The sequence below is a fragment of the Sinohyriopsis cumingii genome, chromosome 1, assembly GCF_028554795.1.
Source record: "Sinohyriopsis cumingii isolate HCF-2022 chromosome 1, ASM2855479v2, whole genome shotgun sequence".
Taxonomy (NCBI): Eukaryota; Metazoa; Mollusca; class Bivalvia; order Unionida; family Unionidae; genus Sinohyriopsis; species Sinohyriopsis cumingii.
In genome coordinates this window covers 146,510,463-146,535,159 of record NC_142961.1, presented here as the reverse complement: position 1 = coordinate 146,535,159, position 24,697 = coordinate 146,510,463, and the positions used below count along the sequence as shown (strand labels likewise).

The following is a 24,697-nucleotide window of genomic DNA, read 5'->3' as shown; positions in this document are numbered from 1 at the left end:
TGCCTTCTGCAGCCTACGCTAAATAGTTTGAATTTTCTCATCTCAGTTGTTCTATTTAGAAGGGAGTGATTTATAACGGCTGATGCATGCTTTCTGTCGAGTACAGCGATAAGGACAAAATTTATAAACACTTTGTACTTACGTGAATCAGACAGAGCAGAAAAGAAGATATGGAAAACAGAGACTATATGCTTTGAAGAAAACATAAATTAGTGCAAAACATATTTATATGAGAACTGGGGACATTACAACATATTTAAGGATGAAAGAACAAACACCGGAAGTGGATGATGATAATAGTTTTATTAAGTTTACCAAAGTTTTACAACTTCTAGGCACACTTCCGTTGTACAAAAAAAAAAAAAAATTGGACTCATACTTCCCTACAGACGACGCAGAAAAAGAACTGGTTTTATAGAGTCCATTATATAGAGAAATTAACAAAAAAGTATAATAGTTTATTTCTTTTATGTCCAGGAAATGCCTTTCTATCGAGTGTTTTTGATGTTAAAAATTACTTGCGCCTTTCATTTGTCTACTTGTATTTACAGAGATAAAAATCCTCTTCTTTATCAGAATAGAATGATCGTGTGTAATACTGCAGTCTCCAAATATATATACACATACATGACATACATGATGACGTACACACATTGAAATTACAAATAAAACAGTTGTATAATGACGTATATACTAGTTCTGCACTAATAGCCTTATATATATATATATCGCTTAAGTCTCGTTAACCTCCTCAAACACGATAATCATTCACCAAAGTCGTTTGGAGACATATAGTCATATCAACAGTACAATAATCTAGTAATTGAACAGAACAGAAATATATCCTTGAAAATTATTGAGTGTTCATTCTCATTGGTCATTCTCACATAAACTTGGAAAAAAGGTTTATAAACATGTTTCACTGATGTACGGTGATCCCACGACTGCACGACAACACAAATTACAATAAAAACCACATATGCACATCTTAGCAGGTATGTTGCCACACTCATACGTCTGTATGTTCAGGCTCAATATATTTTGTAAAAAGAAATTTAAATTTTGGTTCTGAGGTTGTGCCTCTGTTCTGCTTAATAGATATACCATTTTCCCTGCTTAATAACTTGGGTTCAATTAAAAAAGTATTTGGGGACAGGGTTTCGGTATGAAATGAAGTTAACAAAAGACAAAAGAAAACCGTTCCATTCATCGAGCGGTATAAACTTCTCAACGATCCCTTTGGATGAAACAGAACGTCACTCATGTTGATATTATTAACAAACCGTTGCTTTAAAGTACTGCAAGATAAGATGCCGTGCTTGCATTGAATGTTTCATGCATTTTTGTGACACACTTTTCGTCGCTTTTGACATAAGATCAGACGAAGATCAAATGTTTTTGGAGCAGCTGAATATGTTAACCCGAATACGTCATACAATATTTGGGTTACTGCTGCCTTTCTCAATGAGCGTTGACGACCCAGCTAAGGTAATCGGTCACTGCTCTTGCCAGTTAACTTTCTTTTGCAAGTCTTTATAATTGGCATGATTGATTATTATATTATTCTATGTTATGTTATGTTATGTTATGTTATGTTATGTTACGTTATCTTACCTTACCTTACCTTACATTACATTACATTACATTTCATTATATTATATTATATTATATTATATTATATTATATTATATTATATTATATTATATTATATTATATTATATGATTTTAAAATGTAAAGAACGAATAAAATAAATTAGCACTGGTAGACCGTGCTATGCACAGGTGGTTACTATAATATTCGGAGTATAGTTACCGCCCCGTAACCTAAGGGAAACAAGATCCTTGGATCACAAGACTTTTAATTTGATCGTTACATATATCCATTTACCGCCTGACTATTGGATCTGACAACTAGATCATCTTTTCGGTTAAGTTGAAAAACTAATGAGGAAGAAATTGGCCTAATTTACGTGTATTTTGAAAGAAGAACAGATGCAGACGTTTTGAACCGATAACACATTCATCAAGTGACGTTTCTGGTTTTCATATTCTCCTGTCTGAAACAGACTGGATGATAATGAGAGGTTAAAATAAATGTTATGTTGCATATATATCAGAAATGTTAAGTGATTCAGTTGGCACGTTCCATTAGAAAATTGTATATATTTAGAAGATGACGCAATAGTTAATTTACAAAACAGAAATCTTTGATCCAAGAAAAGAAATGTTCCTTCACTAATCGAGCCGTAACGTTATTAACCAACTGTTACGTTATGCGTCTGTCAATGTACAAAAAGTACATAATTGCAGCGCATGTTTCAGATTTTATTAACTGACTAGTATTCATGACGTACTGATGGGTACAGAACAATTCTTCGACATTTATGATCTAGTAAATGTGTTATTTATATTATGACATAACTATTCCCCCATACACACACGTTTTTTAAAAGCATATGTTCAAGCATATGTGTTATTTACATTATAACATAAATATTCCCCAATCCACACCCTTTTTTTAAAAAAAAATGCTTTTGGTATATTGTTCTATCCTGTGTCTATCCGTTTGTACGTCAGTCTATCTGTTATCATATCTTCCAAGCCCAAAGGTGAAAATTCAAGAAATTTTGTAGTTGTGTTGACCCTATGGTGCTTACTATTGGCTCCCGTGCCTGTGGTCCATGGAATGTGAGTCAAACGATTGGCTCCCATGCCTGTGATCCATGGAATGGGAGTCAAAAAATTGGCTCCCTTGCCTGTGGTCCATGGAATGGGAGCCAACAGGCTAACGTACAAATATTTGTATATTATTATGACGCGTATTTTGTGACCAGATTTTATATCTGCGGCCATATAAGACGGACCCATAATGTATATATGACGGATTTTGCAGTACTATGTTAATGTCCGGCGATGGGGTGACTACAGGAAGGGCCAAGGTGAGGGAGGAAATATGCAGGGAATTCAATGGGGATCTGAGATGGTGAGTCAAAGCAATTCTTCTAGTGTCATATATTTCATGAAGAGAGCTGGAATATGGAATGATACAACACGTGCATTCACTGGAATAGGGACTGATACGATACGTACATTCACTGGAATAGGGAATGATACGATACGTACATTCACTGGAATAGGGAGTGATACAACACGTACATTCACTGGAATAGGGAATGATACGATACGTACATTCACTGGAATAGGGAATGATACAACACGTACATTCACTGGAATAGGGAATGATACGATACGTACATTCACTGGAATAGGGAATGATACGATACGTACATTCACTGGAATAGGGAATGATACGATACGTACATTCACTGGAATAGGGAATGATTCGATACGTACATTCACTGGAATAGGGAATGATACAACACGTACATTCATAGGAATAGGAAACAGTATAACACATACACTTACTGGGACCGGAAATACAATGGCAAGTACATTCACTGGAATAAGGGATACCATGACACGTACAATCACTGGAATTTGGGATAGCATGACACGTACATTCACTGGAACGTGGGAATCCATGACACGTACATTCACTGGAATATGGGATACAATGAAACGTACAATCACTGGAATATGGGATACCAAGACACGTACATTCACTGGAATATGGGATACCATGACAGATACATTCACTGGAATATGGGATACCATGACACGTACAATCACTGGAATAGGGGATACAATGACACGTACGATCACTGAAATATGGGATACTATGATACGTACATTTACTGGAATATGGGATACGAAGACACGCAATTTCACTGGATATAGGGAATGATAAGACACGTAAATAGGATACCAGGACATGTATATTCACTTGAATAAGGGATACTATGACACGTATATTTACTGGAATATGGGATAGCAAGACACGCAATTTCACTGGATTATGGGATACCAAGACACGTACATTCAGTGAATAAGCGAATGCTATGACATGTGCATTCATTTGAATATGGAATGCCTTGACGCAGAATGGGGAATATCATGACACGAAATAGCAAACGGCGATACACTTGCATTATTTGGAATAGGGAATATCGTGACACGTTCATTCATTCGAACAGGGGTTAGCATGACACGTACATGAACTGGAATGGGGTAACCATAGCATGTAGATTCATTGCAATGAAGAATACTAATACACGTGCCTTATTTGGAATAGGGAATATCATGACAAGTACGTTTACTGGAATAGGGAATACCATGAAAGTGCATTGAAATTTACTGTATTAGTGAATACAATAACACATACATTCATTGGAATAGGGAATACCATAACACATACATTCAATGGAATAGAGAATACCATGTCACGTGCATTCACTGGAATATATAATACTGTGACACGCATATTCATTGGAAAAGGGAATACCTTGGCACGTACATTCACTAGAATAGGGAATATCATGCCTGTTGCATTGCATTTATTGGAAATAGGGAATACAATGACACGTACATTCATTGGAATAGGGAACACGATGACAAGCACAAGTGCATTAAATTATACAGGAATAGGGAATACAATGACACGTGCATTCATTGAAATAGGGAACACGATGACAAGTACAAGTACATTAAATTATACAGGAATAGGGAATACAATGACACGTGCACTAATTGGAATAGGGAACACGATGACAAGTAAAAGTACATTAAATTATACAGGAATAGGGAATACAATGACACGTGCATTCATTGGAATATGGAACACGATGACAAGTACAAGTGCATTAAATTATACAGGAATAGGGAATACAATGACACGTGCATTCATTGGAATAGGGAACACGATGACAAGTAAAAGTACATTAAATTATACAGGAATAGGGAATACAGTGACACGTGCATTCATTGGAATAGGGAACACCATGACAAATACATTAAATTATACGGGAATATTGAATACTATGACACGTATATTCATTGGAATAGGGAACACCATGACAAGTACAAGTGCATTATATTTTACCGGAATAGGGAATACAATGACACGTACATTAATTAGAATAGGGAACACCATGACAAATACATTAAATTATACGGGAGTATTGAATACTATGGCACGTACATTCATTGGAATAGGGAAAATCATGACAAGTACATTAAATGATACCGGAATCGAAAATACCATGACACGTACATTCATTGGAATAGAGAACACCATGACAAGTATATTAAATTATACCGGAATAGGGAATACCATAACACATACATTAATTGTTATACTACTATTTTAGAGTATCATTCCCTGAACCACCTCGAATCCTTACGAAAAAAAAGATTCCATAACCAAATCAATGATTGCCAAGATGTCGAATGTGCACAATTACTGTGTCATTGTTGATCTGATAAATATATTACCTAGTTTGTAAGCTGATAAAGCTAATTATTGTTGGAAAGAGCCCAATTTCTCCTTCAACTTAACTTATCTTATGCAGATCTTCATCTCCAACAGTAAACTCTTCTGTTGATGTTTCTGATTTGATACGAAACCTTCCTGGCTCAGAAACGAAATTCCTTGGTAATGAAAGTAAAAACAAACTAGACACCTGACACAAAAAGAATGAGAAGCCAAGTTATTCAGGAAGTATGTTATGTCAGGATATGTATTATTTTGGACGAAGTAACATTTGCTGTGTCAGCGAAATTACCTCATTGGAGCATGAAATGTGTCCCCCCCCCAAAAAAAAATTAAAAATTAAAAAAATTTGAGTAGCAAGGTTATTATCCAGCAGTTTAATTGTGTCTTTTCCAATCAAGCCCTTTAAATATTTTAACCCGGTTGATGGGCTACTAATTAGGTTACTGTGCTGCATTAGTTACCGTGGTTTAACAAAAGAAACAAATTTGATCTAGTATTAACCAGTGCTAAATCCTAAAGGTTGTGCACCCCGGTTCTGGCACTTTTGAAGTTTTCGTTTTTATACTTTCCTCTTTCGCTCTGAAGTAGGAATGTTTGGGAGGAAGAAGTTGCATGTTTCTTCTCATATTCATATTTTATCCTCATTTAATATAGATACATAAAATATATATTTCAACCTCAGTTTTATAAATTCAGAAGTTGTTTTATCTGATTTACTTATAAGAACAGCTGCTTCCTAATAGAAACTTATACAAGATGATGATGTCCAGTAATATATAAACAAAATAATTGCTTGTTGTCCTAATTGACCATGGCGTTCCACCTAAATTAAATTTGTATTTATAAAGTGCACAAAGTAATTGATGATTAAACAATGGGGGATGGAAGTGGGGTAGAGGACAGCACAACAAATATGAGCACTTTTGTATAGAATGTTTATCATGTGAAAATGTTTGTTGAAAATACAATTAAAGTTTCAAAGAACGATCAATAAATTTCGAGAAGGCAATACGAAGTTGAAAAATGACGATAGCAGTGAGCAGTGCCTGAACATTATCTATGCTAATAGTTAAAATAATGTCAAATGACAAGAGAATATCTGGTGTCTGATTCAGCTGTCAGCATGCAGCCTTTAATCTCTTTAAAAGGAAGCTAATACCTGCAAAAGCTTTATAATTACTGCTAAAGCTGTAATGGTGTAATGTACATATGTTCCCTTAATCAGATGCTACCTCAACCGGTACAAGAAAACAACTGCGTCTTTGACAGATTTTTTGTAGAGAAGACTGAGCAATCGCAAGATACTGACCGATCACAGTCAGACATATTTTCGAATAAAGAACGTAGAAATCAATCATGAAACATATTTTCCTTATTTGGAATAACTCTTAAACATTATTCCAGCTTAGTACCATTGTGTAGCACACCCCTCCCCCCCACCCCCCGGGCCGGTGAGGACATAATTCCGAGTTAGTTAACTGATAAAGAAGATTACACTTCCATTCCTTTATATTCGTCCATTTTTTTTGTAATTAACCGGACAGTCAGTTTGTGATTCAAAATATTCTTATTGTTGTTGTTTGTCTTTTCTCTCTCTCCTGAGCCAGATTTTACATTTCACATGTATTTTGCGCTTAAACTTCAAATTCATTTTGCGTCTAAGTTTTACGTGCATTCATCTCCATAGTTTCACAAGTACGGAGGATACAAAAAGCAGTTCATGATTACAAATAATACTCCATGTCAAGTTACTGAATTTACTCTAAGTAACTTCCAATGCCAAATTACTGAATTCAAACTAAGTAACTCCCAATGTAAAGGTACTGAATTCAAAACTAACTCCCGATGCCAGGTTACTGAATTCAAACTAAGTAACTCCCGATGCCAGGTTACTGAATTCAAACTAAGTAACTCCCCATGTCAGGTTACTCATTTCAAACTAAGTAACTCCCGATGTGAAGTTGCTGAATTCAAATTAAGTAACTCTCATGTCAATTGACTGAATTCATTCTAAGTAACTCCCCATGTCCAGTTATTGAATTCAAAATAAGTAACTCCCTATGTCAAGTTAATGAATTCAAACTAAGTAACTCCCTATGTCAAGTTACTGAATTCAAACAAAGTAACTTCCCATGCCAAGTTATGAATTCATTCTAAGTAACTCCCTATGTCAAGTTACTGAATTCAAACTAAGTAACTCCCTATGTCAAGTTACTGAATTCAAACAAAGTAACTTCCCATGCCAAGTTATGAATTCATTCTAAGTAACTCCTTATGTCAAGTTTCTGAATGCAAACTAAGTAACTCCACATGTCAAGTTACTGAATTCAAATGAAGTAACTCTCATATCAAGTTACTGAATTCATTCTAAGTAACTCCCGATGCCAGGTTACTGAATTCAAACTAAGTAACTCCCCATGTCAAGTTACGGAGTTCAAATTAAGTAACTTTCATGTCAAGTTACTGAATTCAAACTAAGTAACACCCATGTCAAGTTACTGAATTCAAATTAAGTAACACCCATGTCAAGTTACTGAATTCAAAGCAAGTAACACCCATGTCAAGTTACTGAATTTGTACTGATTAAGGACAATATATTTATCAGCACTTGTTAACACCTCAGCATAGACTTTTATTTCCATGAGATCAGTATATATCTCATGTATCAGTTTCAAATCAACTATCGGAAGAAACAGCGGTATTCCAACTATTTCCTGAAATAACTACATGAAGTATTACGTAAACAAGGTCATAGTTCCTAAATTAATGTGTTTATCTTTACAAGTTCGATTAAGACTAAAATATTTTAAATACTGTAAACTTAATGACGTTAAGCCCCCACTTTAGAGATCAAAACACATATGGATGAACCAGACTGGGATCGGACACATATGTGAAAGTTCAAACGATGTATATAATTTATAACATTATTTGATGCAATGGCATTGATGCACATAACTGTCAAGAATAGTATGTCACAAGACTCTGACATGTGACATTTTAATTCAAAATACGATTCCCTCTTAGACAAAGTCTTTGATAAAATAGCATATAGGTGTCTGTCCTAATGACATGTAGATACTAGCTTTGACAAAACGGTATAAATATGTTCCCTGTACTTATGACACGTAGATTATGACTTTGACAAGATATAATAAAAGTCATGTGTGTCCTAATGATACGTTGATAAACACCTTTGACTTGACAAAACGGTATATATATATATATATATATATATATATATATATATATATATATATATATATATATATATATATATGCAATAAACTGACAAGGAAAAACGAAAAGTGCGAAACTAGTTTCTAACAATCCTAAGCGCTCTCGACTTTAAATAAGCCTCTTTCAAAGGCAAACACAAAACAGACAAGACAAACAAAAAATGCGGTAGGTCGCGGGTTCGAAACCCGGCCGATTCATACCAAAGAATTATTTTAAAAAATGGTACTAACAGCTGCCAAGCTTGGCGCTCAGCATTAAGAGGTTATTGTTAGGACTGGCCAGCCTGGTGTCAGGATAATTTGGCAGGGTGGGACATCATGTTACATGTCTGTGGCATGATGAACTAGTGCTATACATCGCCTCACAGCAGACATTGTAGCGAATATGACTGCAATCTACGTTACCGCTCCGGTGACCTAGTGGTTAGAGCGTCAGCATCTGAAGCAGAAGGTCTTGGGTTCGATCCCCAGCTGAGTTATACTAAAGACTTATTAAAAAAATGGTACTAGCATCTGCCTCGCTTGGCGCTCAACATTAAGAGGTTAGTGTTAGGACTGGTCGGCCTGGTGTCAGGATAATGTGACTGGGTGGGACATCATGCTCCATGTCTGCGGCACTCTAGCCTCAGTGCTAGACATCAATATAAACTGTCACACTGCAGGCATCGTAGCAATATGACCGAAAAATTGTTAAAGCTACGTTAAAAATCCAAATCAAACACCCACACACACACGCAATCTACGTTAAAAACCCAACACACACACACACACACACACACACACACACACACACACACACACACACACCATAATGGGTTGAAATTAACACCGTTTTGAACCTAGTTGTACATAGTCTCTATACTGATATTACAGTGAGTTGAAATTAACACTTTTGAACCTAACTGCGTCTAAGGATGACGAGCAACAGTTCTGATTCTGCTGATAAGAACAGAAACATCGTTTAGGTTACATACTTTTACATGACTATTTCAACAGGAATAAAAGCTGGACATCTTTTTTATGTTTCAACTAGTTTACTTGAACTTGATGCGGATGCAGAAAAATATTTTATAGTGACCGAGAAATCGATTTGCCATATCGCCATCTGTTATTTTATGCAAATTTATGTAAGCGCAAATTATATCCCGGATATTTCATTGTTGTAATAGTAATTATAAGCTAACAGGTGACTAATAAGCAAATTTAGAGAATTATTTACAAGAAGATCATCCGTTTGCAAAATGATAATTTTATTTGTGCGTGTTTGTATTGTTCTAGTCTTCTTTGTTTAAACCACTTGGTTTCAACATTCTAAGGCGGCGTATCCAGTAAGATTCCCTTTCTTTCCTGGTTTCAGAACTCCATTTGGAATAAGGTAACACTTAGTACTTCCAGTTCAGTATAGTTCTAGTCTATTTTTAGAAGATTTTTTTCCTCTCTCATTTTGGTGGTGATAGAAGAGTTATATTTACGCAATTTTTGTAGGGATATAATAGTAATTGTTTATTCTTGAAAATATGAGCTCAGGGTGCTGTTGTCTGTGTGTATTTCGGTGACAGTGCACAGTGAGTAATAAGGCCTTGGTGATGATCCGGAAGTGAAATCTGTGTTCTCTTTACATGCCGCTCTGTTGACAGTCCAACCTCTCAAAAAAATGGAGGTCAGCCTTTGACAACAACTTCGCCGTGAAGACATTGTTGAAGGTACTTTGGATTAACATATGATTTGTATTGATTGCCACACAGTGGAAAGGTCAGTATTGAGAAACAAATGGAGAGAACATATAGTAAAATTAATTGTATTATATGTCCATTTGGGGTTGTGAGCAATAGCAATAAGTGTTATATCACTGAAAGTGTGACCAGAGGAGGAGAATTGTTCTGGGACTGGACCTCTGTACAGCTGCTTTGTCATTCAATAAGAGCTATGGAGGTTGATCCTTTTTTGTAGCTTTTCATTTTCTCCGATATACTGAAGGCTACATATCTTACATGTGATGAGATAAATTACATTCTCTGTTTTGCACGTTTTGTTTGGACTATGTAAGTTAAGTTTTTCTCTAGTCGCTGTGATAGAAAATGTGCTGGTCTCTATCATATGCTAGTGATTGGCGTTAGCTTCCTTGACTAGGATGTCTTTAAGGTTTATAGGTCTCTGGTAGGCTACAATTGGTTTGTTCGGGAGGATAAACTATAGTGTGTCACACGATTTCACGATGGGGCAGTGTGTTTACTGATGCTTTTACCTACTGTTGGGTTGTCTGGGTGGTACGTCAGGATAAATGGTTCCGCTATCAGGTTTTTGTCGTATCCTCGGTTTATCAAAAGTTCAGATAACTCTTCAGAGCTTGTTTTTGGAATGTTTCATCGTCGGAGCAAATTATGCGTATCCTCAGTGCCTGGCTATATGGGATATTCCGAATACATTGTTTTGGAAGACAACTGGTCGGGAGAAGATACTTGTGTTTATCATTTGGTTTTGAGTAGATGGAGTTTGTTTTCTATCAGTCTGGTTGTTGTGTCCAGGAAAACGTGATTAGAGTTTGAGACTTCTGCCGTGAATTTTACTGAAGGATGGAAGTTGTCTGCGTTTGATATGAAATCATCCAGATTTTGTCTTCCATGTTGTCACTTCATTTCTATATCATCGATGAAGCGTACCCACTGGTATGGTGTGAGTTCAACCGATGTTAAAAGTTAACCCGTTAGGAAGCCTACTTATATACACACACACACACACACACACACACACATATATATATATATATATATATATATATATATATATATATATATATATATATATATATATATATATATATATATATATATATATATATATATATATATATATATATATATATATATATGAGTTAAGCTAAGTGATAATATGTTTTGGTTCATTTAATGTGACCTTCCTTCTCACCCACAAAATATTACCCCAATCTGATTAAAAACCGATCGACTCTATTCTACGCAATAATCTATTGGACGCCAGTCAGAGCTCATGGTCTGTGAGCTTGTGGTTCACCAAACAAATTACAGCTTTCACATCTGCGAAAGTGGCACACGTCATTCGGAACATTGTTAATAATGATAACTTTGCCAAAAACGAATCGGCAACGCTTTCTCTGATATGATACTGAAAAAAACATTAAGTGGATTTCCAGCTGTCACCAATGCATGAGCTTGTGGAGATCGGATCGTAATCAAATTATCAAGTGACTATTAACGATGGAAAAGCATCTACTAACAGCACTCCCACTAATTACACTAACAACACTCACACTAACAACACTCACACTAACAACACTCACACTAACAACACTTACACTAACAACACTCACACTAACAACACTTACACTAACAACACTTACACTAACAACACTCACACTAACAACACTTACACTAACAACACTCACACTAACAACACTTACACTAACAACACTCACACTAATTACACTAACAACACTCACACTAACAACACTCACACTAACAACACTTACACTAACAACACTTACACTAACAACACTCACACTAACAACACTCCCACTAATTACACTAACAACACTCACACTAACAACACTCACACTAACAACACTCACACTAACAACACTCACACTAACAACACTCACACTAACAACACACTTACACTAACAACACTCACACTAACAACACTTGCACTAACAACACTTACACTAACGATACAAAAGACTGAATGTAGAAACTCTTGTGGACGACTTTCTATCCAGCTTGCGCTTGATCTTTGCAAGAAAAAAGTTAACATTCTGTTGTTGACATGTGTATAAACCCTTATTTATTATGACCAATTAGCAAATCATATTAACAAACACGTGAAAATAATGTCCGCATACGGAACAAAGTTTTGAGTAGATAAAGCTTCTGATATTTATTGAAACGTGTATGGATTTCCCTTTCATTTTTCACTCAGTGTGTAGCAAACACAGGTTACCAACCGAAGCATGAAGCCAAAGAAATCCATACTTCAGTTTGTCCCACTAAATTTTCATTTGCGTTCATTTAATTTAGGAATGTATCAAATTAAAGTCTCTGCTCATCTGCATTCAGCTTCTTTTAAAAGGTATTTTTTATTAATTATGTACGAGTGCACACAACTCATAAGTAACACCTTGTAGGAGGGTTTCAAGGTCAAAATCGAGGATAAATAACATAAAATTGAATTTCTATGATAGATAACTCAGGATAGATTAAACCTTTCATTATCGATTTCTTCTTCAGGCCGCGAATGATTAATGTAACCACTTTACCCGTAAATTCACTTTTGCCTTTTCGCGAAAAACGATGCGTTTGTATGACAAAGTATACATCGGTAAGGCATTTATATTTTTGCAGCAGTATTATTTTCATTACCTATAAATCACTTGCTGATGTTTTCTTTTCTGTGTTCTATATTGATGGTTATGCTCAAATTCTCCAATAAAAGATCATGTTTTGCGTAACAATTCGAATTTCCTTAAATAATGGATAACATTCAAAGGTCTATTGTTATCCCAAACCTATTTGAACATTTTCAGTTTAATCCATCACTCAGTGGTTAGTGTGCCAGACGCGTGATGAAAAGGTCGCGCGTTCGAATCTTACAGTTGAATCAACCTGAGTCGGCTACTGCGGTGTTTCATTTGGCAAGGGTCTTTGCTCCGATTGCCTTGACACTAAGTAACCTGCTTGTGTTGATGATCCGTAAAAACGACATCCATAATATACTAACAAATGCCGTTAGAGAACAATGAAATGCAAGAACATTACAGATGAGGCTACAAAAATATTATTAAAGAAGTATAGATCGCCCTGATATGCACTGACGTACACGAGAAAACGTTTCTACGTCCAAAGTTGTGTTTGTGCATTTTAATGGTAATACACAATAAATAATTTCATACATTAACCAGATCAACTCCTTAGAGAGTCTACAATGTTTAGCACTCAATAATTGTCTCATTTCTTTAAAATATTTCTTATGCAATCATGCACATGTCTCTGCTGCAATTGATACAACAAACTGAATAACGCACGAGTCACATAGTTTTACATGTCACATTTACGCTACACAATGTATTTCGGTGACATGAAGGCTACGCATGTGCAGTAAAGGTTATGCATCTGCGACTCATCGAGAGGGACCGAAACCATCCGAGTAGAGGTGATGTAATATTATCGATCTGTATTTAAAAAGCTAGTAGCTGTGGAAGTTATCCATGCAAAGTTATCCATGCAAAGTTATCCATGCAAAGTTATCCATGCAAAGTTGATGTCGATATGCTTAACAACCTCCAATGTACATAAAATACGATTTGAACAGTTCTCATATTTGGCAGAATACGTATAAGAAGTTTAACACAGTCTGAAAAATGTGATATGTTGCCTACAATTGAAAGGCACATGCATGATTGATTTTTTATTAGAGTAATTCGATGTCATATAACGATACGCTAAATCAAGACGTCCAGGAGTTTTCTTAGACTCAGGAAGTGGAATAAACTTAAAATCAATTGTATATTAAACACGCTTCTGATAATGCTGTCTCAAATATTGGCGTAAATTGAATCAGCTTAAAAAACGTGCTAATACCTTATTATTAATTCTTGAAATAAGGTATTTATATTGGCGCCCAACTATTGCACGAAATATCGATGTTACATTTTAGTATTTTGACTGCCCCTATAGATACGTCAACAATTCAGAAATATTGTCTATAAATTATATGATAGTGATAAATATCTTCATTACAAAAACAAAACAAACAACAACAACACAAAAGCACTAGTAATTTCTTTAGAATAGCGAAATATAGGGTACCTACCGGTGAAGCTTTGCATGGAAACTGGTTAGGGTAACATTTATATCCAATCTGGCACCGGATGACTGAAGTTAATATAAATTTTCTACTCTTCGAAACTCAAATGAGACGAGTTGCTAAAATTGTCCAAAAGATCAAGCATCGTTAGATTACAACCATCGAAGCTGCTTCCTCATATCTCTCCGCATCGGCTGTCTCTCACTGGATTGTACAAGTGGTTCGGCATTTCATATTGAATCTGAGGGTCGAGTCAACGAATTAGCCCAGTTCGCAAAACATCCAATCATTTTCAGGGAAATTTATTATCGCAAGTACTCTTAGAATGATGTAAAAATTTACGGAATTAGAAAGGTAACAGAGAGCTACTCGTTTGTGTCAAAGGGGAAGTATTCCAGACTTGTTATAAATTGTTTGCCATGGAAACTGCGAAATACACTAGGTAAGTATGTGTTCGTTGTATCACATTGACCTTCCTGCAGGCATACACTGATACGAAGGCACATACGGGTTCCTCAGGAATGTAAATATTTATGAGAACAAAATAGGGTGGTCAGCTGACACATTCTAACCTTGAATTATTTACGATTTTAAGTAATGGCGAAACCATGAAAAGTACAAGATTCATAAATATCATAAATAAAGTAGTGAGTTAATTAGTTGTCACAAATTCACAGTTTGGTGTGGTCAACATAAACTGGGAATATACATATAATATGGATTCATCAAAGTCGTCCTTTAAAACCTTTCGAATATGAATTGCAACTATACCGATAACATGCACGGTGCATTTGCACGCGCATACCTATTTACTGCAAGCCAACTCGATCATTGGGAATCAAGAAGACTGTCTCCAGATTAATTTTCTAGATTAATTCGAATTATTCCCCAAACTTTGGAATATATTACTGCTGAATATACTACTTTGCTTTGGAAGAATGCGTTATGGACGAATGCGTGATAATTGGAGACGATTTCTGTAAGGTTGGACGTTGTATTTACTGCTTATAAAGGAGTAACATTCGCCCAATGAATGCGTTATAGACAAATACGTGATAATTAGAGACGATTTCTATAAGGCTGGACGTTGTATTTACTGCTTATAAAGGAGTAACATTCGTCCAGTACGTTATGGACGAATACGTAATACTTGGAGATGATTTCCATAAGGTTGGACGTTGTATTTACTGCTTATAAAGGAGTAACATTCGCCCAATGCGTTCTATAAATTAAGTATTTGCAAATGGGACTTAAAACGTAGAAAATATACTTTGTTGATTCAGGTGATTTTGATGTGGGGTCAAAATTCAACCGCTCCAATAATTCTAAGGAAATACATTTAGATATACATATGTCATACAGTTACGCTACCGCTCCGGTGGCCTAGTGGTTAGAGCGTCCGCCTTGGATGCAGGAGGTCGTGGGTTCAATTCCCGGCCGAGTCATACCAAAGACTTACAAAAATGGTACTAACAGCGGCCTCGCTAGGCACACAGCATTAAGAGGTTAGTGTTAGGACTGGTCGGCCTGGTGTCAGAATAATGTGACTGGGTGGGACATCATGCTACATGTCTGTGGCATGATGCCCCAGTGCTAGACATCACTATAAACTGTCATACTGTAGACATCGTAACAATATGACTGAAAAATTGTTAAAGCTACTTTTAATATCCAAATCACACATACACACACGCACACACACACACACACAGTTACGCTTCCCCGCCCCCTCCAGAAAAAGAGAGATATTGATGTTCAGAACTATGTACAATGGCTGTATACGCTGGCTATGTACACTGGCTATTACACTTGCTGTGTACAGTGGCTATGTATATTGGCCGTATACGCTGGCTATGCACACTGGCTGTGTACACTATGTACGCTGTCTGTGTACGCTGGGTATGTATATTGGCTATGTACAATAGATGTGTACACTGGCTATGTACACTGGCTGTATACGCAGGCTATGTACATTGGCTATGTATACTGGCTATGTACATTGACTGTATACGTTAGCTATGTGCACTGGCTGTGTACAATGGCTATGTACACTGGCTGTGTACGCTGGCTTTGCACATGTATCCGTGGCACTATCATTAGCAGCGTACGCACCTGCAAGTTTTTGAATGAGTAATAACAAGAACCGGGTCTGTAGACTGATGAAAACTAATTTACAGTCAAGACAAAAGTGTATTGTTCCGGGAAGGGACTTAAATCCACGTGTAGACAGCAACAGTGTGCTGTCACCACAACGGATTAAGATACACGCATATGTAGTCTTAAGGTCGATTCAACATGGAAGTACAATATATAGTAGAATTTATTTGGCATTAACTATACAGTGTTGCAAATCAGTGATCTTAAATTATGTGACAGAGAAAAGCAAAGCCAGAACGTTTAGTAAAATTCAACAAATAATTTTATTCTCTAAGCTACAAAGTAAAAATTTAAGATGAACTTACAGCGTTGTGAATCAAATCCCAAATAATTGTAAATGTTTTATCGCATTCATTTTTTTTCCCATTAATTAAAGATAAGAAAACAACAGCATACACAAACAGTAAGTGTGTGTACGTTTAAATGACCTGTATAGATTTAAAGCTTTGACCTCTATCATCTCATTCCGGGGTGGGCAAAATTATTCCACCAGTCTAACATTTTTATCCAGCCCGTCATGACTCCCGGCAACTGGGGAAACTACTAGATTTACAATATTATTTGCCTCCTTAGTTACATTTTGGATAAATGTTACTGAGATAATTGTTATTAAGTGTATTTACTGTTGAGAGAACATAATGACATAATGGGGACTTTATACAACATACTGTGGGGTAGTTTTATTAATATAGTAGAAATGTGCAGCTCGTAACGAGTTACAAATATTCGTGGAGTGTCCGCACCCACAACCTTGAGAAAATTATTGCACATCCCTGGTCTTATTCATATGCGAAAAGAAAAACATCAAAATGCAGCCGAATGTTTTTGTTTTTTTATACCTTGGTTAAAGACCCCTTGCTCTAGAGGTGGGAGTCATTTTGCTTTTTGCTCGTTGTTTTCATCGTTAATCATTTTCGGCAAAACACTGATGTCAGTGTAGTTCAGAATCTAAATAAAAAGGAATTCTTTGTAGTCAAATCTGGCTCGGTATTTTACTTACTAAGTTATCCATTTGAGACTGCAGTGACTTTAGATAATTAAACCCTAAAGATAGAGATACGAGTATTACTTGTATACAATGTTTCAGTACACATGGTTCTGAATATTGTCCTCATTATAATCCTTCGCGCATGCGTAGTAGTGTAAGGGAGACTATTTCGGTACAACTGTAGATGACCAGTTTAAGTTGTTGTTGTTGTAGGGTTTAACCCCATTTTTCAGCAAAAGATAGGCTATACATGACGGCCAGTATAAATGGTGGAGGAAGAACCCGGAAAAAAACCCGGAAAGAACCACCGACCCACGAGAAGCCAGTGGCAAGCTTTCTCACGTACCCACACTGGCCGAACCTGAGACTCGAACCCACGAAGACAGAGGTGAGATGGCAATGATCCGTAACGATGAGCGCTTTAGACCACTCGGCCACTCAGGGCCCCGACCAGCTTATCAGACCTGAGTGTAATTCCTTTAAACACTTTATCAGTGAGGTCGGTTTCCTGGCGGATGCACGTTCTTTTATTTTTGTTATTGATCCTTAATTTGTCAGGATATTACAACTACACTACAACACCGGATGCAGCAAATGTTATGTCTCATGCAGTACAGTTGCCCACAACACCGGATATAGCAAATGTTGCATCTCACGCATTCCCCCATTTCCAAGAATCTATACAAAAGGGAGAGATTTATCCACATCGGTTCAGCTGTCAGTCAAATTCCTCCATTCAAGCAGATTTGTAAACACCCGCTACACTGTTACACCAAAGGTAGACTAGCAATAAGCAGAGCGTGTATACACCGGGAGCAGCAGGTGCTCGTCTAATTAAGTATAAAAGACCCACAGCAATAAGAAATCTGAGTCAATATATTAGTATTCCATATATCAATACAAAGAAGTATCATGTCACAAAATAAGTGGCGCACCTGATTTCAGTAACAGTTCATACATAAATATTTTCAAGTTCACCCTATCCTGTTAAGCTTTTTTTGAGTGAATGAAAAAAAAAAAACGTTTATGCACCTTTTTTGCTAACTTTTCTGTTTTCGGATCATACCGACGAGTTAAATTATCAGTATCTGCTGTTAGTATTCAAAGATATAATTAGCTGTTATTATTTTCCTTGGCAAGGGACGATAGCAGTAGTTGCTTTTAGTATCCATGATATCATTAGATGCTATTGTATCCAGAAAGATCAGTAGTTGCTATTAGTAACTGAAGATATGGGAAGTTGCTATTTGTATCCAAAGATATTAGTAGTTGCTATTAGTTTCCGAAGATATCAGTAGTTTCTACTAGCATTAGAAGATATCAGTAGTTGCTGTTAGTACTATAAGATATCGGTTGTTGCTATTAACAACAGAAGATATCAGTAGTTGCTATTAGTTTTGGAAGATAGAAGTAGTTGCTGTTAGTATCTATGATATGATTAGATGCTATTTGTATCCAAGGATATCAGTAGTTGCTATTAGTTTCCGAAGATATCAGTAGTTGCTACTAGTATTCGAAGATATCAGTAGTTGCTATTAGTATTCAAAGTTGATACTCGTATCCGAAGATATCGGTAGATGCTAATAGTATCCGAAGATATCGGTAGATGCTACTAGTATCCGAAGATATCGGTAGATGCTACTAGTATCCGAAGATATCGGTAGATGCTACTAGTATCCGAAGATATCGGTAGATGCTACTAGTATCCGAAGATATCGGTAGATGCTAATAGAATCCGAACATTATTATTGCACTTAAAAATAAAGTAGTGAACGAGAAGATCAGTAATTTCTACGATTATGAGAACATAGCAGAAGTTATGGGGGCGCGCATGAAAACCATTTTAAACCGTTAAGTTTTTGAAAGGTGAAAGGGACATTGGAAAAAACAGTATTATCTTTTCAGATCAGGAATTTTATATTGCTACTGGAGGTCTCATTAGGGAAAAACCCATACGTGGTATTATATGTGATCACACTCTGATTTAATCGTCAGATTTACATACCATTCAAAGGGTGCGTTTCGTGGCGAATTATATAACTCATAGTTTCTTTTTAAATTAGAAGAAGTAGACAAATGATTGGCAAAATGTTAAGTTTGATACGAGTGTTTCACTTTGGTATGGGTGCTTTTCTTCCTCCGCTACCTATATGGCCCTTTTTTGAGCTGTCCTTTACCCAGAAATCTTAATAAAGCATTTTAGAAAATTTTCTTCGACATGGATCAATGTAAAATATAATACTCTTTTTCTCATTATACTAATGACATTAAAGTATCGTCTGAAGAAGACAAGGCCAACCGATTGTCTTTCTGCATTGAATAAAACAAGTCATGAACACTATATATATATACATATATATATATATATATATATATATATATATATATATATATATATATATATATATATATATATATATATATATATATATATATATATATATATATATATATATATAGGAGCATCTCGTACTGCCCCGACTCAAAGAAGTCATCAGTCACCATGTTATCTTAGAAAAATACATCATTGGTCTCAGAATCATGTTGGGCTGCAAGGCACTAAAGATTAACAGTGTTGCAACAACGGTTTTCAAAGAAGAAATTTTTTTAATCGTTTTTGATTGATTATTTAAAATCATAAGGGGAAGATGAGCCGATGAAATACGAGCATGTGATATCTCTTATGAGACAACATGTACTTAGATGAAGAAACAAGTCAATGGGAAATACGATTCCAGTTATTTGGTTATTTCTTCGCTAAAAAGAAATTTTATATAAAAAATGTGTGTATATTTAAATTTGTAATCCCATTTTAAAACCAGCTGTTGCTCTTGCTCTAATGGTTATGGTTCATCATCATCAGTCTCGTAACCTGGTGTGGTCGTCGAGGCGCTGTGCTGCAGCTGAACATCTGACCAGTTCCCTCCACTTGTGTTTTAATTTATGATGTTTACTCCCAAGATGTATTCATTTGCAGTTAATTTATGTATTTCCTGTCTTCATGCAAGCTCATATTGATCAACCCAGGATCATGATATGATTACTTACGTAGCGTGTGCTAGAATGAAACGAAACTAATGATCATAAGAATTTTTTGTTGGGTTGTCGAATAAAATCTTGAAAAATTAGGCAGTTACAAGGACAGATTTGCGTACCAAACAATATTCGGAATATCATAATCAATATGCACGTAGAAAATATTCTTTTTCCTTGAACAGCTTATATATTGGATCCTGCAATCATCCAGTATAAGCCAGTAGGTTAGTTTGCCCCTACGCATCAAACAAGCATAGATCGAAGGCTTCAGATTATGGAGGTCTGTTTCAGCATGGCTTGATGACTAACGATGTAAATCTAATGCATTCGCTGGAATCATCGTTGTCATCATCATCATCATCATCATTATCATCATCAGCAGCAGAATCATTAAGAATAACATCATTGTCGTTATTGTCGCAACCACCGGCGTTGATGTTTTGGTGGTGCTGGTCGACATTATCATCGTTTTTGTCGTCATCTTTAAATTATTAATCTGTTTATATTTCTGATATCGACCACACTAAACAAGTATTTGCTGGTCTGAATGCGAACCCTATCTTCATTTGGTCTGTGCGATGATGACGTAAAGAGTGTTGTGTCAACCCTATCGTCATTTGGTCTGTGTGATGATGACGTAAAGAGTGTAGTGTCAACCCTATCTTCATTTGGTCTGTGCGATGATGACGTAAAGAGTGTAGTGTCAACCCTATCTTCATTTGGTCTGTGCGATGATGACGTAAAGAGTGTAGTGTCAACCCTATCTACATTTGGTCTGTGCGATGATGACGTAAAGAATGTAATGCGAACCCTATCTTAATTTAGTCTGTGTCATGACGATAGCTTAAAGAAAATAATGTGAACCCTATCTTCAGTTGGTCTGTACGATGATGATGGCTTTATCTATCTATCTGTCTATCTATCTATCTACCTACCTACCTCCCTATCTATCTATCTATCTACATCTATATATATATATATATATATATATATATATATATATATATATATATATATATATATATATATATATATATATACCTACCTATCTATCTATCTATCTGTCTGTCTGTCTGTCTGCCTGTCTGTCTGTCTATCTACCTACCGACCTACATACCTATCTATCTATCTATCTATCTATCTATCTATCTATCTATCTATCCACCAACCGACCAACCGACATCCATCCATCCACCTCCCTCCCTCTCTGGTAATGACCGCTCCGTTGGCCTAGTGGTTAGACTAGAGCGTCCACCTCGGATGCGGAAGGTCGTGGGTTCGATACCATGCCGAATCGTACGAAAGACTTACAAAAATGTTACTAACAGCTGTCTCGCTTGGTGCTAAGCATTAAGAGGTTAGTGTTAGGACTGGTCGGCCTGGTGTCAGGATAATGTGGCTGGGTGGGACATTATGCTACATGTCTGCAGCATGATGCCCCAGTGCTAGACATCACTATAAACTGTCACACTGCAGAGATCGTAGCGATATGACTGAAATTTTATTTAAAGCTACGTTAAAAATCCAGATCACCTCTCTCTCTCTCTCTCAATAGTGGAGCATACTTGCGTGCTTTACAAACGAAATTGTCCCAAAATATTCATTTTGTGTTGTTTTTTTCCACCACATTGTTTGCAAAGACAAAATTGTAATTTATTTATCGTCTTCGCGAAAGTTTCAAATGCGAGTATAGACTTTGTACCTGTAGTTTTAAACTATATCAGCAGGGGAGCAAATTGACATATCTCTAGAAAAAAAAAATGGGAATCAAATTCTTCTGAGATTGTTGCTATATGCGATAATTTACAACTCCTCGTTATCATAAAAGGATGGAGAATGCCGCATAATAACTCGAAAAATAAGCAACGCTGTGGGTAAATATCTAAACCAAGGTTAAGGAGCCTTTAATGATGACCTAGTTTTCGATTTTGTTAATCATTTAAGCTTTTTGTGTAGCAGGCGAAGACAGACATACACACACACACATATATTATTCGAAAAGATGTTAATATTACAGCTGTGAATAACAACAGATTTGACCCCTTCTTAGATTTAGTATAAAAGACGCTATCTGAGTAGTGGATAAAGCAAACAGCAACGAAAATCAGCTTAAAGTTAACATCCACTCTCACGAATCGATTTTAATGATATTTAACATTACAAGCAACAGATACATAGGCTGCATACCAAATTATATAGTCCGTCAGACGAATGTTGAAAACGCTTTTCTATCCATTTGCTTTACTCAAAGTTTTTTCTTAAAAATAGTTTACTTTATATGTGCTCTCCATGAACCATCTGTTGCGGAATGTTAGTGGATATCATGAATCACGTCTGTGTACAAGAGAAAATGCACACTTCTACAGGTCAATATATCGACTAGTCTTGTTTACGCCACAGCGTGCAGAATCGTTAAAAACAAAATCGTAAGTTGACTCTCTCTTATTATAATTTCAACATGTGTTTTTCTTAAAGCTGCGGAGAATAATGCAAAATGACTTCCCACTCCTACCGTGCCATGGTCAGTGGAAGCTATCAAATGCCTTATTTCATTCAGTGCTTCACCTCTTGGAACTAAATACAATCTCTCTCTCTCTCTCTCTCTCTCTCTCTCTCTCTCTCTCTATATATATTATATATATATATATATATATATATATATATATATATATATATATATATATATATATATATATATATATATATATATATATGTCTTTAAATGAAGCATAAATACCAACACTACGATATACAATTTTAATCTATAAATGTAGTACATATAAATGTAGTACATGGCGTAAATAGCACCACTACTTTGTACAATTTGAGTCTGTTAATGAATTTCATGTCGTAAATAGCACCGCTTCTTTTAAGTATCCCTGAATTAAAATATTTCATGAATTGAAAATTGCTTGGGTGTGTCCATGATCTATATATATATATATATATATATATATATATATATATATATATATATATATATATATATATATATATATATATATATATATATATATATATATATATATATATATATATATATATATGTGTGTGTGTGTGTGTGTGTGTGTGTGTGTGTGTGTGTGTGTGTGTGTGTTTGTGTGTGTGTGTGTGTGTGTGTGGAGAGAGAGAGAAAGAGAGAGAGAGAGAGAGAGAACTATGCATAGATACTATGCATAGATATAAAACATTTATACAGAATAAGAACACAGACATACACAGACACAATGCATGACATAGACATATTTAGCCAAGTGGTATAAGACGCTCGCTTTTACTGATTAGTGACATCCAACTTCTGTCTGCAAGGTTCGAGTCTCGGCTCAGCCAACGTGGGTATGCAAGAAAGCTTGGCAGTAGCTTCCATTGCGTCGGTGGTTTTTCCCGGGTTCTTCCTCCATCAAATTTACAGGCCACCACGTATAGCCTATCCTTTGCTGAAAAACTGAGTTCAACCCCCAAACAAAAACGATAACAAAACATGCAGAATAATAAATATTTACAGGATAAACGTTTATCCAAATATCACCTTGTAAGAAATATGCACGTTTGTCAGAGACAGAAAGTGTTTATTCCAAGATTTAATTGACCAGTGTATATGTATTATTATTATTATTATTATTGTAGGTGTTGACGCCTTCGTCCTTGACATTTCCATCGGTATAGGACATGCATCGTTAAGGTTTGATTCAAAAATCATCTTTCACCTTTTGTTTTTCTCCCCCCAACCAAAAATAAATATAATTGGACACATTCTAATGATCTGCTAAAAATGTATCCTGGAAAATTTACGATCGGAACTTTGATATAGGAAAACTATTTTTGTACTTTATGAGAACATTGTCATGCTGATATATTACACTACATTCACTGTGTCCAATTTCATGCTGATACAATGCACTACCTTCACTGTGTCGAATCTAAACGTTGATGCACTGCGCTGCATTCATTGTGCCTAATTGACCGAGCTCAGCAAACACAGTCCACAAAGCTTTATGCACTTTTTGAGTCTGTATTTTGTGTTCATATCTGTAATAATATGTTTAACTA

At 35.8% G+C, this 24,697-nt stretch overlaps 1 protein-coding gene across 8 annotated transcripts in view; it reads right to left on the bottom strand.

The window, feature by feature from the left end:
- LOC149808102 (uncharacterized) overlaps window positions 1–24,697 on the bottom strand; it is a 534,871-nt gene that overhangs the window by 335,598 nt on the left and 174,576 nt on the right. For 2 of the 8 annotated variants that reach the window (XM_089973485.1, XM_089973491.1), the window contains exon 1: window positions 14,473–14,650. The exons of the other annotated variants lie outside the window; for them this stretch is intronic. The gene's annotated coding sequence lies outside the window, so the exon portion shown is untranslated. Of the gene's footprint in view, window positions 1–14,472; window positions 14,651–24,697 lie in introns of those variants that run through there. 8 annotated transcript variants of the gene reach the window in all.